Here is a 15,273-nt window from a genome sequence, read left to right on the forward strand (position 1 = left end):
TAAAGGCTGTTAGCTATGCATAGTACTTGTCTGAAACTTTGTGCTTCCATGCAGTAAGCACACTGTTATAAGGCTTGCCTCCCTGGACGGACTTGGCTCCTTCTTTATTCTTGGGTCTCCTGCCTGGGTGTGGGCCAGTCATGCTCACCAGTTGGGCAAATTAATTCAGGGCTGGCTTTGTAGACTTGGGCGCTCTTGATCCAGGTGAGGCATCTTGCTTCCTTCCTGTTTGTCCTCTGCTAAGCCCTGTTCAGCATTTCAGTTTTTATAAGAAAACTGTGAACTCAAGGCTACTGGGCATAGTCTAAGCTATTAATAATGTGGTACTTTTCTTTCTTTCTCCTATTATAGCTTGGAGGTAGAGGTCCTTCAATTAGATCTTCAAAGTGAAAATGAGTGAATGGCAGGCCAAGATCCAAGCATTCCCGGGCTCCTGGCCTGATGCCATCCTGGTCCTTGACCCTGAATACTGGATTTCAGGACATGCATGGGAAAATCAACATAGATGAGGTTAGAGAGGTAAGTACATACTAGAAAACAATGAGCATGTGTTCCATACCAAGGGGATTGCATTGTCCTGCAGTGTAGTGCTTCCCAGAATGTGATCCCAAGACCACCTGTATCAGAGCAGTCTGACATGTTTGTTAAAAATGTTAATTCTTGAGGGGCCAGTCTGGTGGCATAGTGGTTAAATCACAAGTTCCACTTTGGCAGCCTGGGGTTCACAGGTTCAGATCTCAGGCACAGACTTACACACCGCTCATCAAGCCACGCTGTGGTGGTGTCCCACATACAAAATAGAGGAAGATTGGCACAGATGTTAACTCAGGGCTAACCTTCCTCACCAAAAAGAAAAAAAAAAGTTAATTCTTGAGTCCTATTCCCAGACCTACTGAATCAGAATCTCTGTGGGTGGGCCCAGAGTCCCACATATATACAAGTTGCCTGGGTAATTCTTATGCACACATTAGGCTGACAACACTGGCACCATTGCTTAAGAGGTTAACTCAAAAACCTAAGAAACTTAATCAGATTGGTCACTTTGGTTGCACTTTATGGGATGACTTTTAAAAACTGGAGACGAGACAAGTGATTGTTATAATATTCCAGGTGAGAAATGATGAGGATCTGAACTGAGCCACTGGTAGAAGGGCCAGAACAACATGAAGAGGTCAACTCTAGAATTTCTGGCTTGAGTGACTGAGTTAATAGGATAATTAGGGAATTTCAAAGGAAGTGTAATTGGAGGGAGGAAAATTATTAGTTGCTTTAGACATGCGGAGTTTGAGGGGCCTGTGGGATAGCTGGATGGGAGCTGTCCAGGAGGAGGTTGGACTGAAGTTTGGAGCTCAGGAGAACGTTCTCAGCAAAAGATACAAATAGGTGGAAAAGCAAACCCCAGACATGGATGTCATTTCCCAGGAAGAATGTGAGAGCGAAGAAAAAGCCTGAGGACAAAATCTTTAGGAATAACAACATTAAAGGGCTAGACAGGAGAGAAGTTGCCTAATAAATGGGGCTTATTATTAGGGAAAGTAATTTTTGTGTGTCCATTTTAGATCAATTTAAATTTTAACAAGACAAAATGTTTTGATGGTAGTGATTACTAAACACAGTTCCATTCAAGTATCAGCCCAAGCTGTTTAATAAATTTACTCAATAACCAAAATGAGATGAATGCAGTAACCAGAGTCACATGCTCCAGCTGGGGGCAGGAGGAGAGAGGACTGAGCTGGGTGCGAGAGCAGTTGTATTGTCAGTGAGAGTTAGGTGATGTGTACCTCAGGGAACCCTCTACATGAGGCTCCAGTCCCTACACATTGAGAAAGTGAAAATTCTTCCAGTAAAACTGGCTTCAGTAAGAAATGCCACTGGTCAATTCTTTTAGGTGGGAGTGTAATAAAAATCAGAAAGATATTTCAGAAGGACAAAGTGGAAACTTACACTTCAGTGGGGACACAAAGAATATTTCTTTTTTTTTTTTTTGAGGAAGATTAGCCCTGAGCTAATATCTGCCGCCAATCCTCCTCTTTTTGCTGCAGAAGACTGGCCCTGAGCTAATATCCGTGCCCATCTTCCTCTACTTTCTAAGTGGAACACCTGCCACAGCATAGCTTGATGAGCAGTGCGTAGGTCCACACCCAGGATCCGAACTGGGGAACCTTGGGTCGCGAAGTGGAGCATGCGAATTTAACCACTGCACCACTGGGCCGGCCCCAAGAATGTTTGTTTAAATGTCTCTTGGCTGGGAACAAAATGGATTTTCCCCTTTCTTTATGTGTGTGTTGTTGCTAATAATCTACAAAGAATTTTCCCATTTATACTTCAATTCTCCCAAGTAAATGTTTAACCATGATTGCACCTTACAAAAAATAAGAACTTGCATCCAGTGCTTTACCACACCCCAGAATTTGTTCTAAGTGCTTTATTGATCTCCGCCCATTTGCTCTGCACAAGCATGTTGTGAAGGAGATGCTATTACCCTTATTTTACGGAAGAGTAAACAGAAGGATATGGAGGTCACATGACTTAACCAAGGTCACCCAAGTAGTAAGATTTCACACCCAGGCAGCCTGATTCCTGCTCCCTTGCCTAGTATTTTATGCCACTTTGAGTTCATAGGTCCTGTGGCTATTAACAAATGAAGCTGTTTCGATGACACAGGTACTTTTGAATTTCTCAGAGGAAGCCAAAGGCAGTCAACGACTATGAATACCATGATGGTTTATATAAATAATCTGTGAAGCAGAACAACTCATAAATATTCTTTCTTGTTGTTAAGCTCAATAATATATGTACATTTCATTACATGATCTTATGCATATTTACCGCTTTAGATTGTTTTCAACTGTCTGGCTTTTGCTAGATTATAAATTCTCTGAGGCTAAGAAGTCTGTACGCCCAGGGTTTGGAGCCCCAGCCTAGGAAAGCAGTGAAAGGCCAATGACATGTTTTTAATGAATGAGTCAGGTAACGAAGGAGAGCTCGGAAGAGCTTCTCTTAGTCACAAAAATATTTTCAGTTATTTTCCAAATCACCTGAGTTGGGAAATCCAAATCTAAAGTATGTTTCAGGGCTTGATATTTATTTCTCTTTTAGAAGATATTTTAAATACATTTTTATAACTTTAAAAGAAATGTATCGATATAGATTCATTTTGAAAGCACCTTATGGAATTCATAGCATTAGGAACACCCCCCTTTTTTTAAAGAGAAGGACAAAATTTCTTGCCAAGCCAATCTCTGAACCAAAGGGCTGAAACTGAAGGCTGACGGTGGTCCAGAGTTACCCCACACTCTGTGCCAGCATACTGAACGCTCCCCTTCTCTCTTTTTTTCCATCAGGCATATTCTCAGATACAACTCCTGCCTACTGGACAGTGCCTGATCTACAGGTTTAAGATTAGATGCTGGTGGCCAGAGCCCTTCTGCTGAAAGTCCGAAGAGGACTTCTCCTCCGGGTAATGGGGAATTCAGGAACTTAGAGCAGCCCTCCTGCTGAGAACAAATATAAACGGCAGATAAAATGTTTAAAACACTGCTCTTGAAGGCTTCACCAGCTTTTGTTAGTGAGCTAACAAGATCATGACGAATTCCTGGGAAAAGATCTAGGAGAGAGACCAGGAGCATAGAGAGGTAAGCACAGCCCTTGGGGCCACTTCTCCTCCGAGAGCACGCGTTGATTCTAGAGGAGTTGACAGGCTGAGTGGCACATTGCAGTGCACCCGGCTTGGAGTATAGAGCTTACCAACAGAGCGGTGAGCCAGTGTATAGAGGGGGCCCGATGAACTCACTTCCTTTTGGGTTGGCATCACTGAAAGGCTGTCCCCTAGCGGCAAACTGAACAGAAGTAGCTCTCCCTCAAGGAGACTGCAGTTCAGCTTCACGCTCCCTCCGAGTGTGGGACTGGAGTAAGTAACTCCGTGTGTGGGCATCCCTACATGCCAGCAGAAGCAAGCGGAAGTCCTTTCTGGAGAAAGGCGATGTTCTTCTAGTCCTCAAATTATTCCAGCAAACAATTTTTCAAAAATAATGTTCAGCACACAAGAAGAAAAGAAAAGAAAGTAAGAGAAATAGGCGATAGAAACAGATTTACAGGGTCTACAGAAATAGGAGTTATTGGACACAGACTTTAAAATATCTACGCATGTGTATTTAAGAGGACAAAAGACAATACTGAGAATTTTGACAGAGAAATAGGAGTATTAAAAAAAGAATATTCCACAACTGAAAAATATAGAAGTCCATTTTTAAAAGTCAAAGGTTGTATTTAATAATAGATTAAATTAATTTGAAAAGATAATTATTGAACTTATGAACTGCTGAAAAGAAAATATCCAGAATGAAGTATGGAGAGACAAAACAATGGAAAACAGGATCTCCAGGAGGCTGAGGTCCCCGAGCTGAGCTGGACCCTGCTGGAGAGTGCCTCTTCTGGGGGTGGGGATGGGGGTGGAGCTGTGGGTGAAGTTGGGAGTGGAGGGTGGAGGGGTGGGAGCTGCTGCACATTTTGGGTTGATTATAGAAGCTGTTCCTGGAGAGAGAGAGAATGAAAAAAAGGAGACTAAGGGACAGAGAGGATATAGCGAAAGAGCCTAACATACATATACTTGGACTCCCAGGAGAGGGGGAAATGGCAGAGACAACATTTAGAGATGTAACAGCTAAGAACTTTACAAAAATGCTGAAAATATTAAGCCATAGATTTAAGAAGTACTATACCCCTCAGCCAAATACTTTAAAAAATATACGTAATATGTTTTTTGTATTTGTGTGTGTGTGTATATATATATAATCATCTCCACATCTAAGCACACTATAGTAAAAATACTTTAAAAACAAAACAAAAAAGAAAGACAAAGAGAAGATCTTAAATGCAGCCTGAGGGGTGAAAAAACAGATTACCTTCAAAGCAGTAACAATTAGACCTCAAGCTGAATTCTTCATAGAAACAATGGAAGTCAGAAGACAATGGAAAGAAAATAATCACCAGCCCATATCCAATGAAAATTGTCCTTCAAGATGAAGTAAAATATGAACGTTTTCATATAAACAAAAAGTAAGAGAATTAATTAATAGCAGACCCATACTAAAAAAAATACTAAAAGATGTTATTCAGGCAGAAAAAAATGATCCCACATGGAAGTTCAAAGATACAGTAGGAAATGAAGAGCAATAATATGAGTAAATCTAAGTGAATATCTGAATATTTGATTTATAAGAATACGGCATCGATTAACTTCAGGAAAACAAATGTTTTTCAATAATTGGTGTTATACATTTAGATATCCACATAGAAAAAAATACTAAACTTGACCCCATCACACATTATATAGACAAATCAAATTCCAAGTAGATTTTGGATCAAAGTATAAAAGGTAAAAGAATAAAGCTTCTATATTCATGGCCTCATGTTAGGGAATGACTTTTTAAACAGGACTTAAAATTCACCAACCATAAATGAAAAAATTGATAAATCTAACTACATTGAAATTAAGACTTTGCTCCTCAAAAGATATCATTAAGAGAGTGAAAAGATGAGCCACATGACCTGGTTCTTGGCCCTGATCTAGCTGGACCAGCCTGTGAAAAAGCTAGCACCACCTGTGCGCAGACCTGACCACCGTCATGTTTCCAGCCCCAGGGTAAATCGAAAAGCTCAATTCAAGATGGGAAAGCCTGTGAACTTTGTTCCCTAATCCAAACCCGTGAGAAGCACAGGAAAGTCTGGTGGGTTAGGTCGGGGCCACTGTTCAGTATCTCAGTCAGGTGGCTGCATCTCCACCCAAACTAATAGAAACAGTTAAGGAGACTGAATATATGGGGATTCTAACGGGTCCCTGCCTCTTCCTTCAGAGCTAGGCTAGGCCCGAGGCAAGCCATGAAAAAAATTAGTGGAAAAAGTCAGGTGTGTTTAGGACTCGGCTAGGAATTCCCAGATTCTTCTCCAAGTTCTTCTCCAAGTTCCAGGGCTACTGATAAGGCGGCGGAATTCTTCATGGGACATCGCAGGAACCAGGGACCAAGCTGAAGTCCAGACACCTCTCGTTCCTCCTCCCATCTCAGGTCTCGGGAACATTTTCCTGGCTGTTAGACTCCCTGCTTCCTTAGCTGTAACATTTGCGAGTCTCCCAATTCAATGGGTGGGTCTTTGGATTAGCTTTTGATAGCTGCTATAACAAATGACTGAAAACTTAGTCGCTAAAACCACATATTTCTTGTCTTGCAGTTCTAAAGGTCAGAAGTCTAACATAGGCTAAAACTGAGTTGTCAGCAGGTGTGTTCCTTTCTGGAGGTGGTAGGGGAGAATCTATTTTCTTGCCTTTTTCAGCTTCTAGAGGCCACCTGCATCCCTTGGCGCATGGTCACCTTCTTCCCTCTTCAGACCCAGCCATGGTGAGTTGAGTCCTCACATTGCATCACTCCAAACTTGCTTCCTTTGTCAGATCTCTTTCTCTGACTCTTCTCCCTCTCTTGTCCACTTTAAGGATCCTTGTGATTACACTGGACCCACTGAGAATCTCTCTATCTTCAGATCAGCTGATTTGAAACCTTAATTCCCCTATGCCATGTAACCTAACATATTCACGAGTTCCAGGGGTTAGAACATGGATGTCTCTGGGGAGCCGTTATTCTGCCAGCTACATTGCTTCATTAGCCAGCTAGCCTGCCTACCCAGCACGTCCTCCAGTCAGCGTGCGTGCTGGTGCACACGTGCATGCGTACGGTTCATTCAAACTTGAAGTGAGAGCCACTGATTGTCAGAAATGCGGGCAAAGTTTCTAACATAAAAGACAGAATCAAAAACAAACAGATGAAAGGAAACTAAGGGGGAAAAGGAATGCAGGGGACAGAGGAAAAATAATAAAAACTCTTCTAGTATTTCAGAGAGATGGGTCCTGCCTGCATCCATTAAATAGGATCAAAAAGATATAAAAGAGAAGAACACTCAAAGAACAAGAAAGAACTCTCGGAGATCAAAAACATAGAAGTAAAAAAATTCAACATAAGTACTAATTTTTAAATGAGTAAATGTCCCACAAAGTAAAACAAAATGTCAGAAATAGACAATAGGAGAGAAAAGACAAGAAACCGAAGACCAATCCAGAAGTTCTAACATCCAAATAATAGGTGTTTGGAAAGAAAACTGAGAAGAAAATGTCAAAGAACGGTTGTTTTAAATCCTCAGAACTGAAAACCATATATCTTCTAATTGAAAGGGCCACAGAGTGCCCAGCACAATTAGTGAGCAAAGACCCCACCAACGCACGACATCATTAGAATTTATAAAACCAGGAAGAAGGAGATCATGAAAGTTTCCAAAGAGAAAAACAGTTCACATATTAGGACCAAGAAACAGAATGGCATTAGACTTCTCAACAGCCAGATTTGCCACAGACAAAAAGCATACCATCCAACATCCAAGCGGGATTGATTTTCAGACTAGAATTCTATATTAATCCAAACCATCAAAAAGTGTAACAGTGGGAAAAAAGAGATTTTCAGACATGCAAAGTTACAAAAATTATTTCCCTTGCACCTTTTTCCATCACAAGGAGGGAATAAACTAAGACAGGAGATGGGATCCACGAAGTGAGGCTTCTCCGCAGTGGGCGGTCCCAGGTCCTCCCACAGTGTGCACAGCTGTGACATTCGTGCAGAACCCCAGTCTAGATCTGAGCGGGCAGAGGAAGGGCTTCAGGGCAGAATCTCTATTCCCCGCCTCCAAAAAGGAAAACACAGAAACAGATTTTCTGATGTTTTTTGAGAGGAATTTTACAGTTTCACAGTAGAGGCTGAGGACGAATTAATAGGTACACAGAAAATACTGCGTATCGATGAAAGGACTCTGCATGTCACTAGAACAGGAGAACGTCGATGGGAGAGTGTATGTGTGTGTTGTGGGGCAGGGGGCAGGGCAGGCACTGGACACAGTGCCAGCAAAAGAGGATACCCTCGTGCTGCTCAGCAGGAAGTCAATACAGGATGTCTACAGTTGAAAAATGAAGAAATAGCACATTATTTAGAAATTGGGGGGTAAATACCAGAAGAGATGTCTAAAAGCATTGAAAGAGGTTGTCTCTGGGCACTAGAAGTTGGAAAGGCAAGGGGAATTGATGTTTTATTATAAGGCTTGTGATGCTATCTGACTTTCCAAAGTAATTACTTGAATTATTTTCATTATAGGAAAGTTGTGTTACAGATGACAGCTATTCTAATAATAGTTACAAATTCATATACCAGCTTGAAAGCTGTCAACCCTATGGAGCTATTGGGCGAAGTCTCACATCCTACCAGACATACCACCACCTTCCACTTTAAGGCCGTTCCCTCTTCTCACAGCATGCTCTCACATCTCCCTTCACCCGCCCCTCAACAGGTCTGAGGTAGTCATGACTGCAATCACTAGCCCCATTTTACAGATGAGGCAATGGAGGCTTCAAGAGATGGAGTAATTTAGCAAAGTCACATGGCCAGTGTCCTCAAATTTATTGTCGAATCAGGTGGGTATAAATAAGTCATGTTGTTCTTAATAAAGAAGTTGCGACCAAAACCAAAAATTCCTGACACCTCGTCCAGAGCATGTTCAACTCGACAACATTTCCTAAAATGTGCTCTGAAGCAGTGTTCTGTGAACAAAACGATCTTCGATCCAGCACTAAATACTCTTCTTAGAGGCTTTAATGCACATGGTGTCGTGTGGATCTCTAAGAAATTCTGCAGTTAACAACCCAAACAAACCTGTTTCATCCATTATTTTCCAAACCTTGGGGTCATGTGATCCTTTGGGGCTGGGGGCTGGGGAGATTTCCATTAACAATGAAGATCGTGAAACAAAACTTGGGTGACAGTGCTCTGGGGTCAGGTGAAGCCGGACAAGGAAGCAGCGGTGGGCAGAACTGACGGTGGCAGGAAGAAAGTGGAGGGGTAGCTCTTCTCCAGGAACAATGGCTTCTAAATCATGGATGACATGGAATCTTCTGAGAGTTCCTTGTAAAAATACAAGTTCTCTGCCCATCACAGAGACAACTTATTTAGTGGCGCATAGAAGTCTGTATCTTAAAAAGCTCTGCAGGGGATTCCGACGTGTGTCCAGGTTTGGAAACTGCTGAGGTTCAGACGCCCCACCTGGACTTAGCATATGAAAATAGAGAAGCCAGGCGCTGTGTTTTATGCTATTTCCTAAAAATAGCAATAAAATATATTTGAGAATTTTAAACCATGAAATCCTCCTTAGAAACTCTGGAGGCTCCTAATAAAAGCAACACCACACTAGAGTTCCTCAGACGGATGCCGTTTTTCCCCAAGTCCTGGGAGTCATGGCTCAAGTCTCACCCTGCTTTGTTCAGTGCTGGCTCCAAACCCCCAGCTCCTCCTCTCCGCTCCCTGGGTTTGCTGCCAGGCCACGCCCTCAGACTGCGCTTGCAAAAGTGGGGTGAACGGAGATGAGGAAGGAAGCAACAGCAATAGCCATGGCCTACTGAATCATGCCGGGAGCCTCAGTGAAACTTCTCAATGCACAGGAACACGTGTGAATAAACAGTGTGCCAACAGCACCATCTGGTGGCGTATTCAAAATACCAGCTTACGCAGTAGGCACATCAAGCCTTAGCATTTGAAGAGACTCCGTGTGGTCACAAAGGACAATCCTCTCCTCTAGGGCTGAGCTTAGGCAACATAATAATGTTTTCTAAAGCTATTGTTTCCATCACCCCTTTCTTTTGTAAACACTATTTATTCATTATTCATTCATTCAACAAACCCGTTTGAGTATATACCATGTACCAAGTGCTCATGGAGCTTACCAACTAGTGAAGAGACAGAGACAATTAACAGATAAATCAATCAATCAATACAATTTCTGAGTGATAAGTCTACTTAGAGAATCAAGAGGGTGACGTGAGCAAGTGGCTACCTCAACTTGGGTCATCAAAGAAGGCCTCTCTGATGAAGTGAGATCTCAGCGAAGAGCAGTGGCCTCCCGAAAGGAGAGCTTTCCAGGTAGAGAGAACAGCTGGTACAGGAACCTGGGAGAGGAACATGTTTGATATGGGAATAAACAAAAAGGCAAGCGTCTATTTGTAACGGAAGAGCGAGACACAGAGAGAGAGGTATCAGAGAGAAGTCAGAGAGCGAGATCAGATAGGCTGGATGGAATACTTTGGATTTAATTTTCAGTGCTAGTGGAAGTCTTTGGAGGGGGCAGATGCAGAGCGCTCCAGGTGGAGAGAACGGCACACTTGCAGGGCAGCAGAGCAAGTAGCTCCAAACCACCTCCAGGTGGCGTAGGCCGTCAATCCTTAGGATTTCACAAAAATCACACAACCTCAGGGTTGGGAGAGACTTCAAAGACTCCAATTACCCATCTGATATTCCGGCCTCTCCTACAACATCCTTGCTCAGTGGTTATCCATTTCTGATCACTTCCACCATTTAGGGTCAATGAGAACAAGTCTAAGTTCTTTTCTTCTGAGAGCTCTGCATATACTCGGGCTGACTCTTAGGCTTGTCACCTCCCTCCCAAGACCCCTCTCTTTCACTGCAATGTGGGTTACAGGCTAGCTGAATAGGCTGCTGAGGAGCTCAAGAGGACCCAGAGTAGGTGATCAGGTACTTTCCTGGACAATAAGGAGGTCTTCGGACAAGCATCACATTCTCTAAGATACGGGAAAAAAGATGCCCATCTTTGTAAGCTGGAAATATCCCCAAAAGCCAAGGAGATTACCTTAAAGGAGGAGAGTGATGGTATTAGTACACTGTCCTGGAATACTCATTTGTCATTAGTATAGCAAAATACTTTTTGAGTCCAACACTGGATGCTTTTGATTAGTCCCAAAGAAGCTACTCCTACATGTTTTAGTTAGTTTTAAGAGAAGGCCATAAAAGTCGAGTCTACATAGCCTTTGGCACTCTAATAATCATAAACTCTGGTAAGGGGAGAACCATTTCCCACCGTAGTCAATGTAAAACACTTGCTAAGGGGCATCGAGAGGACCAGCAAGGGAAAGGGTAGCTTTGATACCAGGAGGGGCTAGGCAACAATGAAATTCAGCCACAGCAACTACTTTCAGAGCATCCTTGAGGCTCCTGGGGTCTTGGAGTCCCAGCAGCTTTATTCTGTAGGGTCTAGGTGACATCAGTGAGACAGTGTCCTACACTTTTAGCTTTCCTCTTTAAACTCATGTAATTTAGAGATGTGGATCATTCAGAGATTAACTCATTTATACTTCCCTAGATTCTACCATCCCTTGTTACATAGGTTACTACATACGTTTCTCGAAAACTATCCAAGCCCTAATTTTTCCTTCTCTTCCAAAGTTGCCATGGTCTGGAAGAAAAGGACCATTACATCTTCTCAGACCCACACCTTAAGATGTTTCATAGGGTGGATGTGAGTGTGGGAAGAAAGTTTTTCCTGGACATTTGGGACATCTTCATTCCTCTCCTGAAAGTAACTTCCATTCACTACTTTCCAATGTTCAAAACTCACCTCCTTTAAAAAGATTTTCTGACTAATTCTAGCAGCGTCTAGTCACTCTGGCAGTTGAGTTTGAGATAATCTAAGCCTACTTACTTTCCTTTTGGGGCCATCAACCAACACAGTAGTCCAAATGTACTTGCAATATGAAAGTACACCAAACAAATGATGTTAGGTTCATTCTGGGTACTGAAGAAAGACAACCTGTTACATTCCAGTACCCAAAGGGTTTCTGAGCACACACCTTCTGTTGCATTACCATGGATAACAGAGACCCATCAGTTCATTTGTTCAATACTGATGCACATATTATGCTACAATACTATGCTATATTATAGGATATAACAGTGAACAAGACAAAGTTCTTGTCCTCTTGGAGTTCACATTCTAGAGGAGATATAAAAATTACATAAATAACATAGGAAAGCAGAATAAGTGGATTGAGAGTAATAAAAGATGCTATTTTCACTTGGGTGGTCAAGGGAAGTCTTTTCTAAGGTGGTGACATTTTGGCAAAGACTTAAAGTGAGGGAACAAGCCATGAAAATATCTGGGACCTGAGCACTATTCGGGGAGGAGTGTGAGTCAGGGCAAAGGCTGAGATGGCAGTGGACTTGCCACGTTTTCAGAAGGAGGAAGTCAATGAGGCCAGACAGGCAGGGCAGAAGGAAGGTGGGTGTATTTGACTCTCAAACAGCATTCTCAGAGCACCTTTCTCTCTTTGAAAGTCTTCCTCCATTTTTTTGAGATGGGAGCAAGACACATTCTCTCTTTACTTCCAGAAGCTTTTCTCCAATTTACGATCAGAAACCCGCGGGTGCAGGGCCAAATTCTTGCTACGACTGTGGGACCCCCATAAGTGACACCTCATCAGTCAACCTGTCAGCCCTACACTGCCCCTCCATTTCTCTTGTTCAAAGAACTGTTATTCCTTGAGCTTGCTTCGGAGGGTTTAAACTAGCACTGTTCTCCCACACTAGGATACGGTTGCCAGTAATTAATGGAAATGAAAGACTCCAAGTAGAGAGCTAATGGTGTGACAGACATTAGTGCTGCTCACTGCTACCCGGTCTGGCTGTCCTTCCAGACACACGGCAGGCAGACTACACTGAAGGTGCCGCCTTCCCTGTGGTTGGGCACGGCCTTGAGACAAGTTCTGGCTCATGAACTTTGAGCAGGAACTACTTGTCTTATTTCTGGGCCAGATTTTAACCACTTGCACAACACCCTCCCTTGCCACACCATCCCAGGAACATGTGTTTCAGATGATGTAGCTGAAGGATGCGGGAGCCGCCCTCAACCCAGATGTGGCTGAGTGGCTGCACAGAGGACCCAGGAGAGTAGCCTTGGACCTGTAGCAGAATTTGCTTGACAGGAAATACATCTTTTTGTTGTTGTTGTTAAAGTATTGCGATTTTATAAGGTTATACTACAGCATAAACCTAGCCTATCCTGGTAGGGAGGGGTTGACTTCTCTGCAAATTAATAGCACCTTCACCAATAATAGTGTCTTCACCACTCCTGTGTTAGGGTGTTCATGATCTTTGAAGATCCACGTTAGGCAGGCAGAATAGCAAAGTGTTAAAACTGGAGATTCCAGGGGCTGGTCCCATGGCATAGTGGTTAAGCTTGTGTGCTCCCTTTGGCAGCCCAGGGTTTGCAGGTTTGGATCCTGGGCGCAGACCCAGCAGCCCTCCTCAAGCCATGCTGTGGTGGCATCCCACATAAAATAAAGGAAGATTGGCACAGATGTTAGCTCAGGGCCAATCTTCCTCTCTCTCTCTCTCACACACACACACACACACGAACTGCAGGTTCCAGAGTCACACAGCCTGGGCCTGAATCCCACTTAATCTCAGACATATGGACTCAGCACAGTACTTAAGCTTTCTGGGCTTCAATTTCTTTATCTGTAAAGTGGCAATAAAAGTAATAACGCTACTTCACATAACTGTCAGGAAAACTGAATTAATATTAATATGTGTAAAAAACTTAGCCTGGTACATGGTAATTGATCAATAAATTATTAGAACTAGTAGGTATTGTCAGTGCAATCGCTATGCTTTCTTCTCTGGATAAGCAAACGCTCTAACAGATCTTGAGTCAGGAAAAATGTATGTGTGTTTAAGACTAATAGAAAGACTTATTTTTTACCAAGTTTTACCATTCAGAAATGGAGAGTCAGTCAAAGCCATCTGTCTTTAGCAACCCTTTGTAACACACCATACCTGTTTCCCTACCATTCTTCTGCTGCAGTTATGGGTGCTGCTTCTGTCCCTGCCACTGTGCGTATTAAAAAGCCTACAGTTGGGGCAAGACAATAAAGTGCAACCCGCAGAAAGCAACTCCCATTAGCAGAGAAGGCACAGCTCACAGAGGTTCACAAGATCACGTCCCTGAGCTGCAAAGTTACCAGATTGAATGGAATGAAATAGATAACATAGCTCTAATAAAGAATGTAAACATTATTTCGTAGTCATAGCGCTGTCTATATAAAGGTTTTCACTGAATTGCAAAGTATTTTTAGAGAGCAAGGGCTTTCTCCACTATCACCTCAAGCTCCATGTTTCACTGTGAAGTTTTATTTTAACCACTAAATTACGTCTCTCACCTCTCCTTGTCAAGACTTCTCCTGCAAGATATATGTCAACCATGTTAAACCTTTCTGTTTTTCAGAAAGACTCAGCCAACTGATTAAATTCTTAATGATACAATTGTATAAGCATAATATAACCCTCTTTTCTTTATCTGCTGCATGGTCTTGCACCATTTCACAGTAAAAATCCTGGATAACTTTCATGGGTACTTGCTTTCCTGCTAAGCCGTTTAGAAACATCTATTATCTGACTTCGTCCCCATAGTAATCGTAAGCAGTAGGTACTACTGTCATTCCCACTTTAGTGATGAGAAAGCCATGGCTTAGTAAGAGTTTTAGAAATTGTTTTAGAAGGGTTTAGTAGCTCAGTAAGGGTTTTGGAATTGGTAAACAGCAGTTAGCATTCAACTATCCAACCCTAAAGTCTGCTTTTATTAGAACATAAACTCGTGTCAAAGAGTGCCAGGGTCTGAATTTCAGCTCCACCATCATCACTAGCTGTACGACTGTGGGCGGAGTTCAGCCTTTGTGTACCTTGGCTTCATCTATAGACAGATGGGTTATGAGGAACAAATGAGTTAATAGATATAAAATGCTTACAACAACAGTGACTGGCACTATAGTATAGTAAGCATAGTGTTAATTACCTCCAGCTATTAAAAACATTGCTAAACTGTGGCCCACAATTGATAAAATGCATAAAACTAAAAGACCAAATAAGCTAATTATGGGCTAGTGGTTCTTATAAAAGTTTTGATGAAAGAGGAGGGCACACCACGTTGTTCTAAGTTATTTGTTTTAAATGAATACAGAGTTTCAAGCAGCTGACCGCCTGAATAGTTAATATGCATTAACTATGTATACTTCCTAATAAGCCTAAATGTCTCACACCCAAAGACTTACTACTTATATAAGTACGTAACTGGAGCCAATAGTCTAGTCATCGGTATTTCTTTTTACCAGTTTCAGAGAATATTGTTTTCTATACTGTTTGTCAGATCAACTTGTCCTAATTTCCATCTGTCATTGTTATAAATAATTGAATCTAGGCTTACTATTTAAACACTGGGACAGAGAAATTAATGATAAATTTCTGTTCCAGTATCACTAAAGTGATGGGGAACCAAGTTAGAAATGAGAAAAAGTGTAAAGCTAAATGAACTAGAGAGAGTTTGCCTTTGAGAAAAGCCTATGAAATA

The sequence above is a fragment of the Equus caballus genome, chromosome 7 (assembly GCF_041296265.1).
Source record: "Equus caballus isolate H_3958 breed thoroughbred chromosome 7, TB-T2T, whole genome shotgun sequence".
Classification (NCBI taxonomy): domain Eukaryota; kingdom Metazoa; phylum Chordata; class Mammalia; order Perissodactyla; family Equidae; genus Equus; species Equus caballus.